This window comes from Capra hircus, chromosome 5, assembly GCF_001704415.2.
Source record: "Capra hircus breed San Clemente chromosome 5, ASM170441v1, whole genome shotgun sequence".
Classification (NCBI taxonomy): Eukaryota; Metazoa; Chordata; class Mammalia; order Artiodactyla; family Bovidae; genus Capra; species Capra hircus.
The window spans coordinates 31,430,985-31,449,283 of NC_030812.1; the positions used below are offsets into that span (position 1 = coordinate 31,430,985).

At 40.9% G+C, this 18,299-nt stretch overlaps 1 pseudogene; it reads left to right on the plus strand.

The window, feature by feature from the left end:
• Nucleotides 9,155-9,916, plus strand: LOC102175096 (annotated as a pseudogene).

An 18,299-nucleotide genomic window follows, 5' to 3' on the forward strand; every position in this document is an offset into this window, starting at 1 on the left:
TGGTCTTCCTGGTGGTCATGAGTGGTTGTGAGAGCTGGACCATAAAGAAGGCAGAACACCAAAGAGTTGATGCCTTTGAACTGTGGTGCTGGAGAAGACTCCTGTCAGCAAGCGTATCAAAACAGTCAATCTTAAGGGAAATCAACCCTGAATACTCATTGGAAGGATTGATGCTGAAGCTAAAGCTTCAGTATTTTGGTCATCTGATGCAAACAGCTGACTCACTGGAAAAGTCCCTGATGCTGGAAAAGATTGAGGGTAGAAGGAGAAGAGGGCATCAGAGGATGAGATAGCTGGATGGCATCACTGATGCAATGAACATGAACTTGGGCAAACTCCAGGAGATGGTGAGGGACAGGGAGGCCTGGTGTGCTGTAGTCCATGGGGTCACAAAGAGTCAGACATGACTGGGTGACTGAACAAAAACAGTCACCCATGTGTGTATATATATATATATATGTCACACATTATATATATATATATATATATATATATATATATATATATATATATATTTGTTCCCTGTGCTATACAATAGCACTTTGTTGTTTATCCATTCTATATATTGAATCTGCCAGTACAAAACTCCCAATCGAATTGTCCCCCATGCCCCCTTCCCCTTGGCAACCACAGGTTTGTTTTCTGTGTCTGTGAGTCTGTTTTCTAGATAAATTAATTTGTGTCATATTTTAGATTCTACATAGAAGTGATATTATATAATGTCTTTGTCTTTCTCTTACTGACTTATTAATACTTCACTCAGTATGATACATCCATGGTAGCTACAAATGGCATTATTTTTGTGGCTGAGTAATATTCCATTATATCTATCTATCTATCTATCTATCTATATAAAATACACACACACCATATCTTCTTTATCCATTTATCTGTCAATGGACATTTAGAGAATTAATCTTACAAATATCCTCACAAGCATGCAAAGAAAATTATAAGCATAACCATCAAAACATTTCTGTATACAGACAGGGAACTCTGTTTTTTCATTAATGTCTTCCCAAGCACCTAGAAGCACTTTGGCCATAACAGATGCTCAATGGATACTTAGAGAATAAATGAATGGATGCTGACTATTGCCATCTGCAATGTACATGTTAAATGAGTTGTTGTATTTTCATATGATGATGACTAGACAGCCATTTAAAATTGAGGCAGCTCTGGGGAATTCCTTGGCAGTCCAGTGGTTATGATTCTGTGTTTTCACTGTGGGGACATGGGTTCAGTCCCTGGTCAGGGAACTAAGATCTCATAAACTACGTGGCCAAAAAGAAAAAGAAGAAAAAATGAGGCAGCTCTGTATATACCAATATTGAGTGATCTTCAAAATAAATAATAAATAATATTGAAAAGTAAGTTGCAAAATGGGGTGTAGACTCTGCTATATTTTTTATGAAAATCTTACATATATACATGAGGCTATGACCAACCTAGACAGCATATTCAAAAGCAGAGGCATTACTTTGCCAACAAAGGTCCATCTAGTCAAGGCTATGGTTTCCAGTAGTCATGTATGGATGTTAGAGTTGGACTCTGAAGAAAGCTGAGCACTGAAGAATTGATGCTTTTGAACTGTGGTGTTGGAGAAGATTCTTGAGAGTCCTTTGGACTGCAAGGAGATCCAGCCAGTCCATTCTAAAGGAGATCAGTCCTGGGTGTTCTTTGGAAGGAATGATGCTAAAGCTGAAACTCCAGTACTTTGGCCACCTGATGCGAAGAGTTGACTCATTGGAAAAGACTCTGATGCTGGGAGGGATTGGGGGCAGGAGGAGAAGGGGACGACAGAGGATGAGATGGCTGGATGGCATCACCGACTTGATTCACATGAGTTTGGGTGAACTCCGGGAGTTGGTGATGGACAGGGAGGTCTGGCCTGCTGCAATTCATGGGGTTGCAAAGAGTCGGACATGACTGAGGGACTGAACTGAACTGAACTGATACTCATATACTCGGAGAAGGCAATGGCAACTCACTCCAGTACTCTTGCCTGGAAAATCCCATGGATGGAGGAACCTGGTAGGCTGCAGTCCATGGGATCACGAGGAGTCGGACACGACTAAGCGACTTCACTTTCACTTTTTACTTTCATGCATTGGAGAAGAAAATGGCAACCCACTCCAGTGTTCTTGCCTGGAGAATCCCAGGGATGGGGCGGGGGTGGGGGGGGTGCGGTGGAGCCTGGTGGGCTGCCGTCTGTGAGGTCACATAGAGTCGGACACAACTGAAGCGATTTAGCAGCAGCAGCAGCATACTCATAGACTATCTCTGAAAGTTAATTTAAGTAAAATGGTAAATAGTCCTTGCATCTAAGAAAGTGATAAGTAAGTAACTGGGGAATAGGAATTGGAGAAAACTTACTCTATATACTATGGACATGTATTAAAATACATTTTTAAATATTACTATTAAATATTAAATAAAGCTAAAAATATTTTCAAACATGTAAAAAAGCTCAGGGAATATATCACCCATGATTTCTTACTCAAAGAATTTATTTACTAAAGAAAATTTCTATAAGAAATAAAGTGATACGAGAGGGAAGGACTGGAACTTAAGAAAAAAATGGTGATGAAAGTAACACATCTATGATTAAATTATTAATCATCAAAATAGCAATCTCCAGTGTTTTAGAGTGTATTAAATTTTAGGAAACTATAACAAAGCAGATAAGCTAGATTATTAGGTGAACACTTGAAATATAATAGGACGATTTTCCCCTTATTCAGGAGCAGGATCCTCTGTCTCTCTCTGCAGTAGTCGTTTTACTGGTGTGTATGTTCTCAGATTCAATATCTGAACACCCAATGGTTCTATAAAGACTCAGTGTAAATTTTGTTCAGCTCCTAAGTGTGGCATACAGTAAAGAGAATTTTTTTCTTTAAAGTGCCAGATAGCAAAGGTTTTAGGTTTAATAGGTCATATGTACAGTCTCTGTTGTAACTACTCAACTCTGCCATGTATGAAAGCATCCACAGATTGTACGTAGGTTAGCATAGCTGTGTTCTAATAAAACTTTGTTTTCTTAAAAACAGGCAGGTAAGCTACACTTGGCCTGCAAACCATAATTTATCAACTCCTTGCTTATATAAGATCCTTCTTAAATCTGCTATAAACTCTAATTGCTTTCACTTTCCTTCATGTCCTTGCACTTTTACTCAATAGTGCTAAAAAGAATATAGCCATAGTTTTGTGGAAAAGGTGGTATCTTGTTCCGTTGCTAAGTTGCATACAACTCTTTGCAACCCCATGGACTGCAGCACACCTGCCCTTCACTATGTCCCAGAGCTTGCTCAAACTCATGTCCATTAAGTCGGTGATGCCATCCAACTATCTCTTTCTCTGTCATCCCTTTTTCCTCCTGCCTTCAATCTTTCCCAGCATCAGGGTCTTTTCCAATGGCTCTTCTCATCAGGTGGCCAAAATATGAGCTTCAGCTTCAGCATCAGTCCTTCCAATGAATATTCAGGATTGATTTCCTTTAGGATTAATGGGTTTGATCTCCTTGCTGTCCAGTGGACTCTCAAGAGTCTTCTCCAACACCACAATTCAAAAACATCAATTCTTTGGCCCTCGGCCTTCCTTATGGCCCAACTCTCACATCCACACATGACTAGGGAAAAACTATAGCTTTGACTATATAGACCTTTGTTGGCAAAGTGTTGTCTCTGCTTTTTAACACATTGTCTAGGTTTGTCAAAGCTTTTCTTCCAAGGAGCAAGCATCTTTTAATTTCATGGCTGCAGTCACTGTCTGCAGTGATTTTGGAGCCCAAGAAAATAAAATCTGCCAGTGTTTCCAAAAAAATGGAAAGGGTGGTATATGTATTAATATGTAAGGAAACACTAATGCTACATGTAATGCTGCTAAGCCTGATGTTTAATCAATGTGAATTGATTATTTATACCTTTATGTTACTTATATAAAACAGAAATACTTCTAATCATCTATTTACAGTTATTGTCCTACACCCTATGCAGAAGTAAAGTCTATCACTAAGAAAAACCACCAGTCCTTCTGATCTGGTCCTATGGAGGAAGAATCCCAGACTCCTTCCAAAAGGAAGGAGTACAAGTCCCTATACTTATATAGGGACTATTTTCCTGATGGCTCAAGAAGAATAATAACTTCCTCTTCCCAACTTTTTCTTAGCTATGTAGAATCCAGAGTCCAATCATGCAGAATATGAGGACTGAAATGGGAGTTTCTTGCATCACAGTATCAGGAGGAAAATTAATACTGGTTTTAGAAGTCACTAGAAACAGAAAGGGAAAGGAATGGTGGGTGCAGAAGCCAGCATGTTGAGGGATAAGAAGTAAAAAAAACTTGGGAGGTAGTATAGTTAAGTCAGACTTTCAGAAGTGGCTGTGAGACAAGTAGAGTAAGGCAATGTAGAATCAGTAGCTTCAGTGAAACATGGGGTCAGTTAGATATTTTTAAATATGGGAACTATTTTAATATATTTATATTCTTGGTACAAATGAGTAAAAGAAGGAAATTGATGATTTAAAATGGGTAATTAGCATACCTGAAGGAGAAGGACCCAGAGGCTCAGAAGGGGATTGGAGTTAAAGTCCAAGTACGGTGTTAGTCTTGGATTAAAAGCATTACCTCTACCATTAAATCTAAAGAAGGGACAAAGAAATACATTTCTAAGTGGGGACTCAAGAAAATTTAAAAGGTCCTGCCTTATGGCTCTAATTTCTCTTTAGAAATTAGAAATTTCTCTTTAGAAATTTCTCTTTAGGGCCATGTGATAAATGCATGCAGAAAAAAATATAGCATACCTCAAGTGCATAGATTTTGGAGTAACTCCAAAGAGAAAGGGAATGTTAGACTTTATAGAGAGAGTATGAGGGTGACGCATGTGTGCACACACATGAGCATTAATGCCTCACTGTGCACACACTTATATGTCTGAGGTTGAGAAACCCTAGATTGAGCTTTATTTGTCAGAGTTTGCATTGTTCCTTGTGCTATTCCTGGAAATTTTTTGCATCCCCACTTCCAAATCAGGCCCCAAGCGACTCTGACTACTGCAGCCTCACCCATGAGCTGTGAGCAGTCCCAGGCTCCCTGGGCTCCTTACTCATGCTCCTCTCCCAGAGCTATAGCTTGGCAAAGAGATCAAAGAGATGGCCAAAGAGAAGAGCACTGGAGGAATATCAGACTCCTACAGACTAGCCAGGAGCTCTTCTCAGTACTGAGGTAGGTGACCTCAGAAAGAATGACAAGATTAATAACTGTTAGCAAGGCCCAGAAATTCCCAGTGCAGAGAATGCTGGCCCTTTAGGCTTTAGCTAGAACTGACCATAGGAGTTTAATGCTAGAAACTGTCAGGAAATAAAACTGACTTTTCCCAAGGTTTAGCTGGAGACCTAATTCTGCGGGCCCAGCTATGGGGGCATAGGCAATTTGCCTCAAAGAACCCCAAACAGGAGCCAGATTTAGAACAGTCCAGCTCAGTAAAAGGGGCAAAGAAGGAAACTTTCATCAGTTTGAACAACTCAGAAGAATCCTACTCTAACCCAAATTCCTCACGGCAATGAAAAAGAAATAGAAATAGTCATAAGGAAAATATCATGGCCAAAGAAATAAGTAGACAAGATTTTTTTCCTGAGATGTTGATCTACGATGCATTTCTGTCCATCTGGGATCCCTCTGTCTCTTCCCTTCAAGTCCCTTGACCCTGCCAAAAAAGCAGGTCATCTTTTGACATGGGGGAGCTGGCAGGAGGCATCCTGATGGAGGACTGGAGGGTCATTTCTTCAAATGTGCACCATGGCAGGAGTACTGGATGTAGAAGGAGACCTTCCCATTCCCTCTTGTATAACTTTCACTAAGAGTTCTAAGGTCTTCTGGTTTCGGGGAGAGCAAGAGATCATGAAGTTGTATTGAATCGTATTGAGTAAATCTGCAGAGAGGACAGACAGGTAGTGCAGTCTCTTAGAAAGTGTCAGAGGTGGCACTGTCCCCTAATTAACACTTTTGCTGTGATTGTCCGAATTGGGAATGAAAACAGTTTTCTTCATCTGAAATGCCAATGCCAGTGTCTACAAATAGTCCCAAAGGATACTGAGGAATCCTCATGTGCTTGGGGCTCCAAAGGCATAACCTGCACCTTCTTATTTTCTTCCTTTCTCTCTTTTAGGTAGTCATTTTCTTTCTATCAAAGTTCCTCTTCCTCCTTAGAACAGTCAGTTTCTCCATTGTTCTTTACCCTGGAATTCCTCCTAGTGATCCTGGTCACCTTACTCTTCTCCTTCCCACCAAGCTGTCTGAACCTCCCACAGGAAAGTGTGATCCTGGTAGCCAGAAAGATGAGTCTAATCTAGGGGATCTCATGATTGGTGGGGCTCCTTTATCTCCTTACTTAATAAATCAATCTTCTTAAAATTAAGTGAAATGTTTTAGGAGCAAGTACATGGTTTGGGTGCATCATCAAAGAAAAGGAAGGAAGTCTATTGTTAACTGAGGGATTTGACTGGGCTGTTTGTGGAGAAAAGGAAGCTGGAGGTTTGAGGAAGATAATGGTAAAAAGAGTCTTGAAGACCAGTTCTAATCATACCAAAGAGAAATTTCTTAGTTTTGCAGCTATTATTGATATGTTCCTTTGTTGCCACATAAACTTTATGATTTTAATTTTATTGTCTATGTTATCTAGTTGGTATTTAGATATTCCAGAATATGAAAATATTGTAACATTTCCATTTTTATTGAACATATAACAGTGCAGTGTGCATCATTATAAAGGTCACATTTTAGCCTTTTGAGTTATAGTTTTAGCATAAATCCAAGGACTTATAAGACTCTGACTCAAAGTGTGCAATTTGCGATGTGTTCAGCAATGCATTCAGCAATGGGCTTCTCTTGTGACTCAGCTCGTAAGCATCTGCCTGCAATGTTGGTGACATGGGCTCGATTCCTGGGTTGGGAAGATCCCCTGGAGAAGGGAAAGGCTACCCACTCCAGTATTCTGGCCTGGAGAATTCCATGGACTGTATAGTCCAAGGGGTTACACAAAGAGTTCGACACAACTGAGCAACTTTCACTTTCACTTTCTTCAGCAGCGTATAGATGTCACTGTCACCAGATTCTTCCTAGGACTATTAGTACACTTTTTTGGAAAATCATAGAATTGGATTCATGTTTTTTATTGTACTTAAAAAATAATAAGTTAAATGTTTTCACAAATGTTTCTTTTCTCTTGAATTTCCTCTAACATAACTTTTCGGTTTATGTCATCAGAATCAAGCTTTATAAGAGCCAGGGTAAAATGAACTGAGGAGGAAGAAAGGCTGCAGGTGTTAAAGACTAGTTCTGACAAGACTGCTGGGGAGGGGCTATAATATTCCAGTTCAGGTCCCAGTGATAACTGGAACAACAACTGAACAACAGCAGGGCTCCAGTGAAACTTGTGGACACTGTTAACAAAGTCCTGGTCTAGACATTTTTGCATCAGTGAAAGACAATAACAATAGCAGCAAAGTGAAAGGAAAGAAATTAAATACTAAAAAAGTAGCCAGTTATCAGGTTGTGACTAAAACCAAGGTTGACTAAGTTGATGTCAACCATGTTCCATTTTGTTGATGTGAAAATGTACCTTGCTCAAGTACCTTGCTCAAGTTCACATACATAGCTTTCATTTTTCAGGTCTAGCTTTTGTTTTTAATTTTAGGGAAAGTGCTATGTTTAAGATACAGATACTTTAAATGACTCAAAATATACGTTGTCCATCTGCTGGGTGTGATGTGGTAGAAAGAGCACTGGATTGAGAGCAGAGCATTCAGTTTAATTCCTGACTGTTCTGCTGATGAGCTATGTGATATGGAAGAAGTCAGCTCAACTCTGTGAGCCTCCGTCTTCCCTGCTCTGAGATGCTGAGAGCCTAGTCTCACTGGCCTGAGAATGGAGCAAGGCACTGAGGCACAAACATTTCCCATAGATACTTTTCCAGCTTCGTTAGTATGTCTTTGGAGATATAGGGTACTTTTGAATTGCTCCTGGAATGTTTGGAAAACCTCTTGCAACCTCTAGTAGCATCATACAAGTCCCTTTTCTAGTAGCAAAATTTCTTGTTTAAATTCCTTTTCTACATCTTCATCTAATACCCAGAATGTCTGTGATAAGATGGTGAGTTCTGTAGTTCTTGGCTTTAAGATGGATGTCTAAATATAAGAAGACTTACAACTAAATATCTATTCTCTGAAACAATTTCACTTGAAGTAGCCTGTTTATTCTCATAAGTATACTCTTAATAGTTAAATTATGTAATCTGATTTAGCACACAAAGATGTGTGTTATGTTCACTGACAGAATTAATGAGACCTGTTGGGGAGAGTCAAGGAGGAGAAGCCCTTAAAGTCACTGTAATAATTTCTTAGGGCTGTTGTAACAAACTACTGGAAACCAGGTAGCTTAAAACAATAGAATTTATTGTCTCACAGTTCTAGGGACTCTAAGACTGACATCAAGGTGTCAGCAGGGCCACAGCCATCCCAAAACTGGTAGGGAAGAATCCTTCCTTGTCTCTTCCTAGATCCTGGTTATGGCTGGCAACCCTTGGCTTCCTAGACTTGCAGGCGCCTCACTCCACTCTGCTCTGTTGTCACATGGCTGTCCCCACTTTGTGTGTACTCTTTATAAGGCTCTTTCATCTCCAATAGGAACATCGTCATATTAGACTAAGAGCCTACCCTATTCCAGTGTTATCTCATCTTAATTGATTACACCTTCAATGACCCTGTTTCCAAATAAGATTACATTGTGAGGTACAAGGGATTAAGACTTCAACATGTTTTCTGGAGTTAGACACAATTCAACTCATAAAGGTCACAACTGGAATTACTCAACTTCTTTTCTATTGTTAAGCTGAAAGAAATATTTCCTGAGAAGTTTTACGGTGGAGGGATGATATTCTGATCACTAGAAATTACTCAGATTCTGTAATATAGTTGATTTCCTTCTAGGAATGACATTTACAAATAACCATGCACAACTTCACTTTCTTCACTGAGTTCACCCTCCTCGGGCTGTCTGCTGACCCCTCTATCCAGGCTCTGCTCTTCGTGCTGTTCCTGGGGATTTACCTCCTGACATTAGTGGGGAACACAGCAATGATCTTGACCATCAAGGCTGATTCTCGGCTCCGCACACCCATGTACTTCTTCCTCGGACACCTGTCTTTCCTAGATCTCGGTTTCTTCTCAGTCACTGTGCCCAAAATGCTACAGAACTTCTTGTCGCAGAAGAAAAGCATCTCTGCGTGGGGCTGCATCACCCAGAGTTTCTTTTTTCTCCTTTATGGGTGTGCTGAAGCCAGTCTTCTCTCTGCCATGGCCTACGACACCAGGCCGCTGTCTGCCACCCTCTGCTCTACACCGTGGTCATGGACAGGCCTCTCTGCACTGCAATGGTGTGTGCAGCATGGCTGGCGGGGCTTCTGAACTCACTAGTGAATCATCTTTTCATCCACAAGTTACGCTTCTGGGGGTCTAACACCATCTCCCATTTCTTCTGTGAACTACCGTCACTCTTCCCCCTGTCCTGTTCTGATCCCACTGCCAACGAGTTCCTTTTGTCGGGCTCCAGTGCATTGCTGGGACTTCTGACACTTCCCTTGATCCTGTTCTCTTACTCCAGAATCATTTCCGCCATTCTGAACACCCATTCCTCTGAGGGCCAAGGCAAGGCCTTCTCCACCTGCTCTTCCCACCTCACTGTGGTGCTCCTGTTCTATGTGACAGCTCTATTCAGGCACATCAGCCCCGCCTCGGGCTCAGTGTTGGAACGAGTGGTCTCTATTCAGTACAGTGTCGTCACATCCTTGCTGAACCCTCTCATCTACAGCCTCAAGAACCAGGAGGTGAAGGGCGCTCTTCAAAGGATGCTGAGGAAGTGAACGTGATCCCCAGAGGAGGGATTCTCTGTGTGGTTTTAGTCAGAGAATGGGGAGGAGGGATATTTGGAAACACCTGGAGAGTAAAAAAAGATATCGGAGGCCAATATAAGCATATTTTAAAAGTTATATAGTGGTTCTCAAAGTGTCATCCACATACCAGCAGCATCAGAATGCACATCGTCTGCAAGCTTGCTAGAACGTCTCAGACCCAACCCTGATCTACTGAATCAGAAACTCTAGTAAACAGTCTGTTTCTTAATTATGACAATGGTGCATGCTTGAGTTTGAGAAACAGTGTTTAGCCCAATGAATGTTCAAGAAAACTCTTTGGAAAAAGGTGGGATACTGACATCAAGGTGAAGAATCCCACTTAAATGAGAAAGTTGGTAAAGCAGTCAGGAAGAGAACTTTTGACTATGTGATCTTATGATCTGTTTCCCTCTACAAAACTGTAAAAATGAAAATTCCCTGTGTTATTTTAGGGTGTTATAAGGAGGGGAAGAGCTAGACTGTCCACAAAGGCAGATGCAGCCTGTTCCTTCCACCTCTACTGGGTAGCTGCCATTGTAACAGATTCTTCAGCACAGCATGAGGCCAGTGGACAGATGTTCCAGAGCAACAACTAGCAAGCACTTCCTCCACCTCGCCTGAGGGCAGCTGAGGGCATTCAGCAGCCAGTTCACCAGATTAGAGGCCATGTGCTTGTCCCAGAGAGCAAGGGCAGCCTGAGGTTATGGTGGAAGCAGTATTCCACATGAGACAGCCCTTCGTGTGTCAGCACTTTCACTGAGAAACTCTGCTTCCTGACCTGGTTGTCTGGGCTACACTATCAGGATCTCTGAGCATTGAGTTCTTTTTGCTTCTGTACTTTTGGCCACAAGACTACTTTTGTCTCATTCTTCCTGGAGGACTAGTGACCTCTCTCAGTCTTTAACTATAAACTATACGCAGATGACACCACCCTTATGGCAGAAAGTGAAGAGGAACTAAAAAGCCTCTTGATGAAAGTGAAAGAGGAGAGTGAAAAAGTTGACTTAAAGCTCAACGTTCATAAAACAAAGATCATGGCATCTGGTCCCATCACTTCATGGCAAATAGATGGGGAAACAGTGGAAACAGTGTCAGACTTTTCATTGTTAGTGTATAGGAATGCAAGGAATTTCTTTATTTATTTATTTATTTTTAACTGGTAACAATTTATTTTTTTTTAATTTTTACTTTATTTTACTTTACAATACTGTATTGGTTTTGCCATACATTGACATGAATCCACCACGGGTGTACATGCATTCCCAAACTTGAACCCTCCTCCCACCTCCCTCCCCATAACATCTCTCTGGGTCATCACCGTGCACCAGCCCCAAGCATGCTGTATCCGAATGCAATGAATTTCTGTGTATTCGTTTTGTATCCTATGACTTTAGTAAATTCACTGATTCAGTTCAGTTCAGTTCAGTTCAGTCACTCAGTCGTGTCCGACTCTTTGTGACCCCATGAATCGCAGCACGCCAGGCCTCCCTGTCCATCACCATCTCCCGGAGTTCACTCAAACTCAGGTCCATCGAGTCCATGCTGCCATCCAGCCATCTCATCCTCGGTCGTCCCCTTCTTCTCCTGCCCCCAATCCCTCCCAGCATCAGAGTCTTTTCCAATGAGTCAATTCTTCTCATGAGGTGGCCAAAGTACTGGAGTTTTCAGCTTTACATCATTCCTTCCAAAGAAATCCCAGGGTTGATCTCCTTCAGAATGGACTGGTTGGATCTCCTTGCAGTCCAAGGGACTCTCAAGAGTCTTCTCCAACACCACAGTTAGCCCTAGTAATTTTCTGATGGGCTTCCCTGATGGCACAGGCAGTAAAGAATCCGCCAGCAATGCAGGAGATCCAGGTTCAGTCCCTGGGTCAGGAGGATCCCCTGGAGAGGGAATGGCTACCCACTCTGGTATTCTTGTCTGCAGAATTCCATGGGCTTGATATTCTATCAACATAAATTATGAGATAGTATATTTAGGGTTTTCTAAATATGTCATGTCATCTGAAAACAGTGAGAGTTTTACTTCTTTTCATATCTGGAGTCCTTTTATTTTTTTCCTTCTCTGATTATCATGGCTAGGACTTCCAAAACTATGTTGAATACTAGTGGTAAGAGTGAGCACTTGTCTTGTTCCTGAGGAAATGCTTTCAGTTTTTCACCATTGAGAAGGATGTTTGCTGTGGATTTGTCATATATGGTCTTTATTATGTTGAAGTAGTTTCCTGCTGCTACTGCTAAATCGCTTCAGTCGTGTCCGACTTGGTGCGACCCCATAGACGGCAGCCCCCAAGGCTCCACCGTCCCTGGGATTCTCCAGGCAAGAACACTGGAGAAGTGAAGTGAAGTGAAGTGAAGTCGCTCAGTCATGTCCGACTCTTTGCAACACCATGGACTACATGTAGCCTACCAGGCTCCTCTGTCCATGGGATTTTCCAGGCAATAGTACTGGAGTGGATTGCCATTTCCTTCTCCAGGGGATCTTCCGGACCCAGGGATTGAACCTGGGTCTCCCGCATTGTAGACAGATGCTTAACCATCTGAGCCACCAGGGAAGTACTAAGAACACTGGAGTGGGTTGCCATTTCCTTCTGCAGAAGTAGTTTCCTAGTATGCCCATTTTCTGAAGTTTTTATCATGAATGGGTGCTGAATTTTGTCAAAAGAGTTTTCGGCATCGATTGAGATTTTTATCTTTTAATTTGTGGTATATCACATTGATTTGTGTATATCAAAGAATCCTTTCATCTCTTGTATAAACCCTACTTGATCATGGTGTGTGATCCTTTTAATGTGTTGCTGGATTCTGTTTGCTGGAATTTTGTTGAGGATTTTTGCACCTATGTTCATCAGTGATATTGGCCTGTAATTTTCTTTTCTTGTGATGTCTTTGTCTGGTTTTGGCATCAAAGTAATGATGGCTTTGTAGAATGAGTTTGGAAGTGTTCTTTCCTCTCCAATTTTTTGGAAGAGTTTGAGAAGCATAGGCATTAGCTTGTCTCTAAATGTTTGATAGAATTCACCTGTGAAGCCATCTGGCCCTCGGCTTTTGTTTTCAGGGGAAATTTTTATCACAGTTTCTATTTCAGGGCTTGTGATCAGCCTGTTCATAATTTCTATTGCTTCCTGGTTCAGTCTTATAAGGTTCAACTTTTCCAATAATCTGTCCATTTCTTTCAGGTTGTCCATCTTATTGGCATATAGTTGCTCAAAATACTCTCTTATGATCTTTTGTGTTTCTAAGCTGTTGTAATCTCTCCTGTTTCATTTCTAATTTTGTTGATTTGAGTCTTTTTCTCTTGATGAGTCTGGCTAATGGTCTGTCAATGTTGTTTATCTTCTCAAAGAACCAGCTTTTAGTTTTATTGATCTTAGCTATTGTTTGCTTCATTTCTTTCTCATTTATTTCTGCTCCGATCTTTATGCTTTCTTTCTTTTTACTAACTTCAGAAGTTTTTTTGGTTCTTGTTTCTCCAGTTGATTTAGGGGTAGGGTTAGGTTGTCTATTTGATGCTTTTTTGTGTCTTGAGGTAGGATTGCATTTCTATAAGCTTCCCTCTTAGAACTGCTTTTGCTCTATCCCATAGATTTTGAGTTGCTGTGTTTTGTTATCTCTCTCTAGGTATTTTTGACTTCCTCTTTTATTTCTTCAATAAACTGTGTTTATTTAGAAATGTATTGTTTAATCTCTGTGTATTTTTGTTTTTTTACAGGTTTTTCCTGTAATAGATATCTAGTCTCATAGCGTTGTGGACAGAAAAGATGCTTAACATGATTTTAATTTTCTTTAATTTACTCACCCTTGATTTGTGACCCAAGATGCGATCTATCCTGGAGAATGTTCCTTCTGCACTTGAGAAGTGTAGTCTTCTGCATTTGGATGGAATGTCATGAAGATATCAATTAGGTCTATCTGGTCTAATGTGTCATTTGTGTTTCTTAATTAATTTTTTAATTTTTTGTTTTGATGATCTGTCCATTGGTGTAAGTGCAGTGTTAAAGTCCTCTACTATAGTTGTGTTTGTGTGGATTTTCCCTTTTTTCCACCCTTCTTTCAGGAGAATTATCTTATTCTTTTAATTGGGAGTGGTTCCTCTGTTTCTTCATTTTATTTATATTTCTCTGACTTGATGAACTTAGGAGAAACAGTCATCTACTGTTGTCTTGAAGGGGCTGTTATTTTAGGTGGGAGCATCTCTGTGTAGACTCCATGAGTCTAATATTTTTGGTGTGAGGGCTGCTTTTAGTATGGATGCCCGCCACATCTTTCCTCAATGTGTACTGGCTGTTATTCCCTTGATAGGTAGTGTTGCTGTGACCAGAGCCTGCACGGGATGTTAAACAGTGCCTCCTCTTTGCTCTGTGGTTTTCATAACCCGGCCAGTGGCAGGATCTGCTTGCCAGCTGGAATAGCAGCGCCCAGATTCATTTCTGAGAGCTGCAGTGTGAGGCAGAAGTGACAGGAGCACGTCTACAGGGAGAAGAGTCGTGGAGTATTCCACTGCAAGAGCTATTCCCCGGGAAGCGCATTGCCTTATGGTGTCACCTGTCACCTGTTGTGCAGGCTCACAAAGTACACTGTTGTTTTTACTTCCCTCAGCCCTGCCTCAACCACAGGAATGCAGGTAATAGGACTGGGTGTTCCTTAGGCACTGTGTTCACCAAGCCACCAGTGCAGTCACCAATACAGATCTTTGGAAGTCAGGCATCAGGCCCACCTGCGGGAGCTACGGAATCAGCCCAGACCCCAGCCCCACCTCCACATGCATGTACCTGCAAAGCCTGTAGCTGCCAGCACTGGACCCACCCCAGCCACTGGAGTACCATTAGTCCTCTTGGGTATCCCATAGGTCCGAGTTTACAAAGCTGCTGGCAGTGGTATAAATAAATACACAGACTTCAAACAGCCTCTGGAACACAGCTCAGGTTTCAGCCCCACCTCCACGTGTGTGAGCCATCATCATTTGCACACTTCCAGAGCTCCTCGAGGCAGAGCCATGCCCACTGTGAACAAGTTAAGAATAAGGCTGCAGTGATGGGGCCTCTCCCCTCACACACCCATTAACAATGGGCCTTCTATGGCAGACCTGGGCTCTGTCCTGCATACACTCATGGTTGCCACCCAGATCAAACTAGTCTCTTCAGGCTGTCTCTGTGCAACCAGCCTCAGTCCTCTCCCCAGGTCTGTCAGCTGAAGCGTGAGTTTCAGTGCCCAGCCTCCCTCACACACCATCAGAAGCATGTATCAGGCTGGGGAGTGCAACAAGCTGGTCACACCATCTGTGCTGGTCTCTCCGTTCTGCCTGCCACAGTCTGGGTGCTGCACTCGCCTCTGAGCTTCTGAAGCTCCTGTCTATCCAAGCTGATCTCCCAACTGGTGAAGGGGATTCTCAGGTAGAACCTTTCTCTCTCACAGCTCCCTCCCAGTGACACAGGTCTCATCCTAATTCTTTTTTTTGACTCTTCCTTCCCCCTACCCATTATGCAGTGATCTTTCTTGCAACTTCCATTGTATATCTTCTACCAGCATTCAGTCAGTATTCTGTGAGAACTCTTCTATGTGTAGATGTATTTTTGATGTCTTTGTGGAAGGAGGTGAGCTTATTGTTCTATTCTCTCATCTTGGTTTCCTCTCTAAAGTTAGGATCTTTATCCTCTTTCAAGATAATGTGAAGGCCATGTAACATTTTCACTCCAAACAACACTACCTCCAATGTATATGTCCTTTCAATCCAAGAATTTAGTTCTTTCTCTATCCCCCTCAAATTAGATATTATTACTACTTTATTTATTCAATAAGTTTTTGTTTAGATGTGCTTACATATTTATCATACCATTGCCTGCCTTTTTAAAAAATACTCTAATATGGCCGTTGTTTATATGGTGTTTACAGTATGCTGAAAAAACAATTTGTGAAAATTATATTTACAAAGGTGCAATTACAGACAAAACAAAATTATGATAGCATCATAATTATGTTTTACAACGTATAGAAAAATACAGGACACATTATGATTTGATTTTCCCTAAATATTGGACTTCCCTGGTGACTCAGATGGTAAACATCTGTCCACAATGCGGGAGACCTGGGTTCGAGCCCTGGGTTGGGACGATCCCCTGGAGAAGGAAATGGCAACCCACTCCAGTACTATTGCATGGAAAATCCCATGGACAGAGGAGCCTGGTAGGCTACAGTCTATGGGGTCGCAAAGAGTCAGACACGACTGAGCGACTTCACCTTCACCTTTCAAATATACTATAGATCATATACCTGATTAAAAAACAGCTATTTAATATAGAATATAATTAAAAGTTACTTATATCACTATTGTCTACACATACAAACAAAATGAAATGTTAACACAGAATTATAAACTACAAATATTGACTTTTCTGATAATATTTATCAGTAATTTTGGCATTGTTTTACTAAACAATCTATATGTATCTTTTATAGAAGGCACTCAAAAAACTTCACAAATATTTAATATCATTTTGGGTACAAGTGACAAGTGCCACATTAATAATTGATCACTATGACAGCACACACTAGCCCACTTCCACATGAGGCTTCATGAAATATAGACAGGCTCCTTGAACTCACAATGTCTTTTTGCATCTCAAATTTTTCATTAGGAATCATCTTCTCATGTCTAACTTTGATCCTTTAGAATTCTCTTTAAGTGTCAGTCACTAAAGAAATGTTTTTCTTTGCCTAAAACTAATTATATTTTCTGAAAGATAATTTTTCTGGTCATTAAATTCCATGTTGAGGCCAGAGTTGAAGTTTCTATTTTCACAGAAAAGATATTTATTTCACTCTACCTGTTCCCTGGGAGTCAGCCCCACTTTTTAAAATTGGAGTATAGTTGATTTGCAATATTATATTAATTCATTTGTATAGCATAATGATCCAGGGCTTCCCTGGTAGCTCAGTTGGTAAAGAATCTGCCTGCAGTGCAGGAGACCTGGGTTCCATCTCTGGGTTAGAAAGATCCCTTGCAGAAGGAAATGGCAAACCACTCCAGTATTCTAGCCTGGAAAATCCCATGGAGAGAGAGTTTGGTGGGCTACTGTCCATGGAGTTGCAAGAGTCAGACACAACTTAGCAGCTAAACCACCACATAGTGATTCAATGTTTTCACAGACTATACTCCATTAAAAGTATTCAGAAGATAATATTTATATTTCCTGTGCTATGCAATATATCCTTTTTGTTTTTCTATTTTATGCAAGACCAGACCACTAGTTTGTTTTCTGTATCTGTGACTTGTTTCTGTTTTACATTTACATTTGTTTGTATGATTTTTAGATTCCACATATATTGCTTGACGTATTTCAGACCAAAAAAAAAGCATGGCATCAATGCATACCTCAAACATGTCTGAGCCCCAGGTCAGTTCAGTTCAGTCACTCAGTCATGTCCAACTCTTTGCAACCCTGTGAATGGCAGCATGTGAGGCTTCCCTGTCCATCACCAACTCTCGGAGCCTGTTCAGACTCATGTCTATCGAGTCAATGATGCCACCCAACCATCTCATCCTCGGTTGTCCCCTTCTCCTCCTGCCTTCAATCTTTCCCAGCATCAGGGTATTTTCTAATGAGTCAGTTCTTCGCATCAGGTGGCCAAATATTGGAAAGTACAGCAAAGTAGTACAGCTATACATACCATATATCTGTTCTTCTGCAAATTCTTTCCACATTTAGGTTATTACAGAATATTAAGTAGAGTTTCCTGTGCTATAGAGCAGGTCCATGTTGATTACCTCTTTTTTTATAAAGCAGTGTGTATGTGTTAATCCCAAACTCCCAATTTATCCTTCTTCTCTGCTTTCCCCTTTGGTAACCTCAGGTTTGTTTTATAAGTCTGTGAGTCTATTTCTATTTTGTAAATAAGTTCATTTGTATCATTTTTTTAGATTTCACAAATAAGCAATATAATGTGATATTTGTCTTTCTCTGTCTAGCCTACTTCACTAGGTGTGATAATATCCAGGTCCATTCATGTTGCTGCAAAAGGCATTATATCACTGTTTTGGATGGCTGAGTAATATTTCATTGTATGTGTGTACCACATCTTCTTTCTCCACTCATCTGCTGATGGACAGTTAAGTTGCCTCCATGTCTTGTCTATTGTAAACAGCATGGCAATGACACTGAGCTACAGGTATTTTTTTAACCATGGTTTTCTCCATATATATGCCAAGACTTGGGTCATAGATATGATCATATATACTGGATCATATGGTAATTCTATTTTTAGTTTTTCAAGAAACCTCCATACTGTTCTGCATAGTAGCTGTACGAATTTACATTATCACCAATAATGTAGGAGGGTTCATTTTTCTCAACATA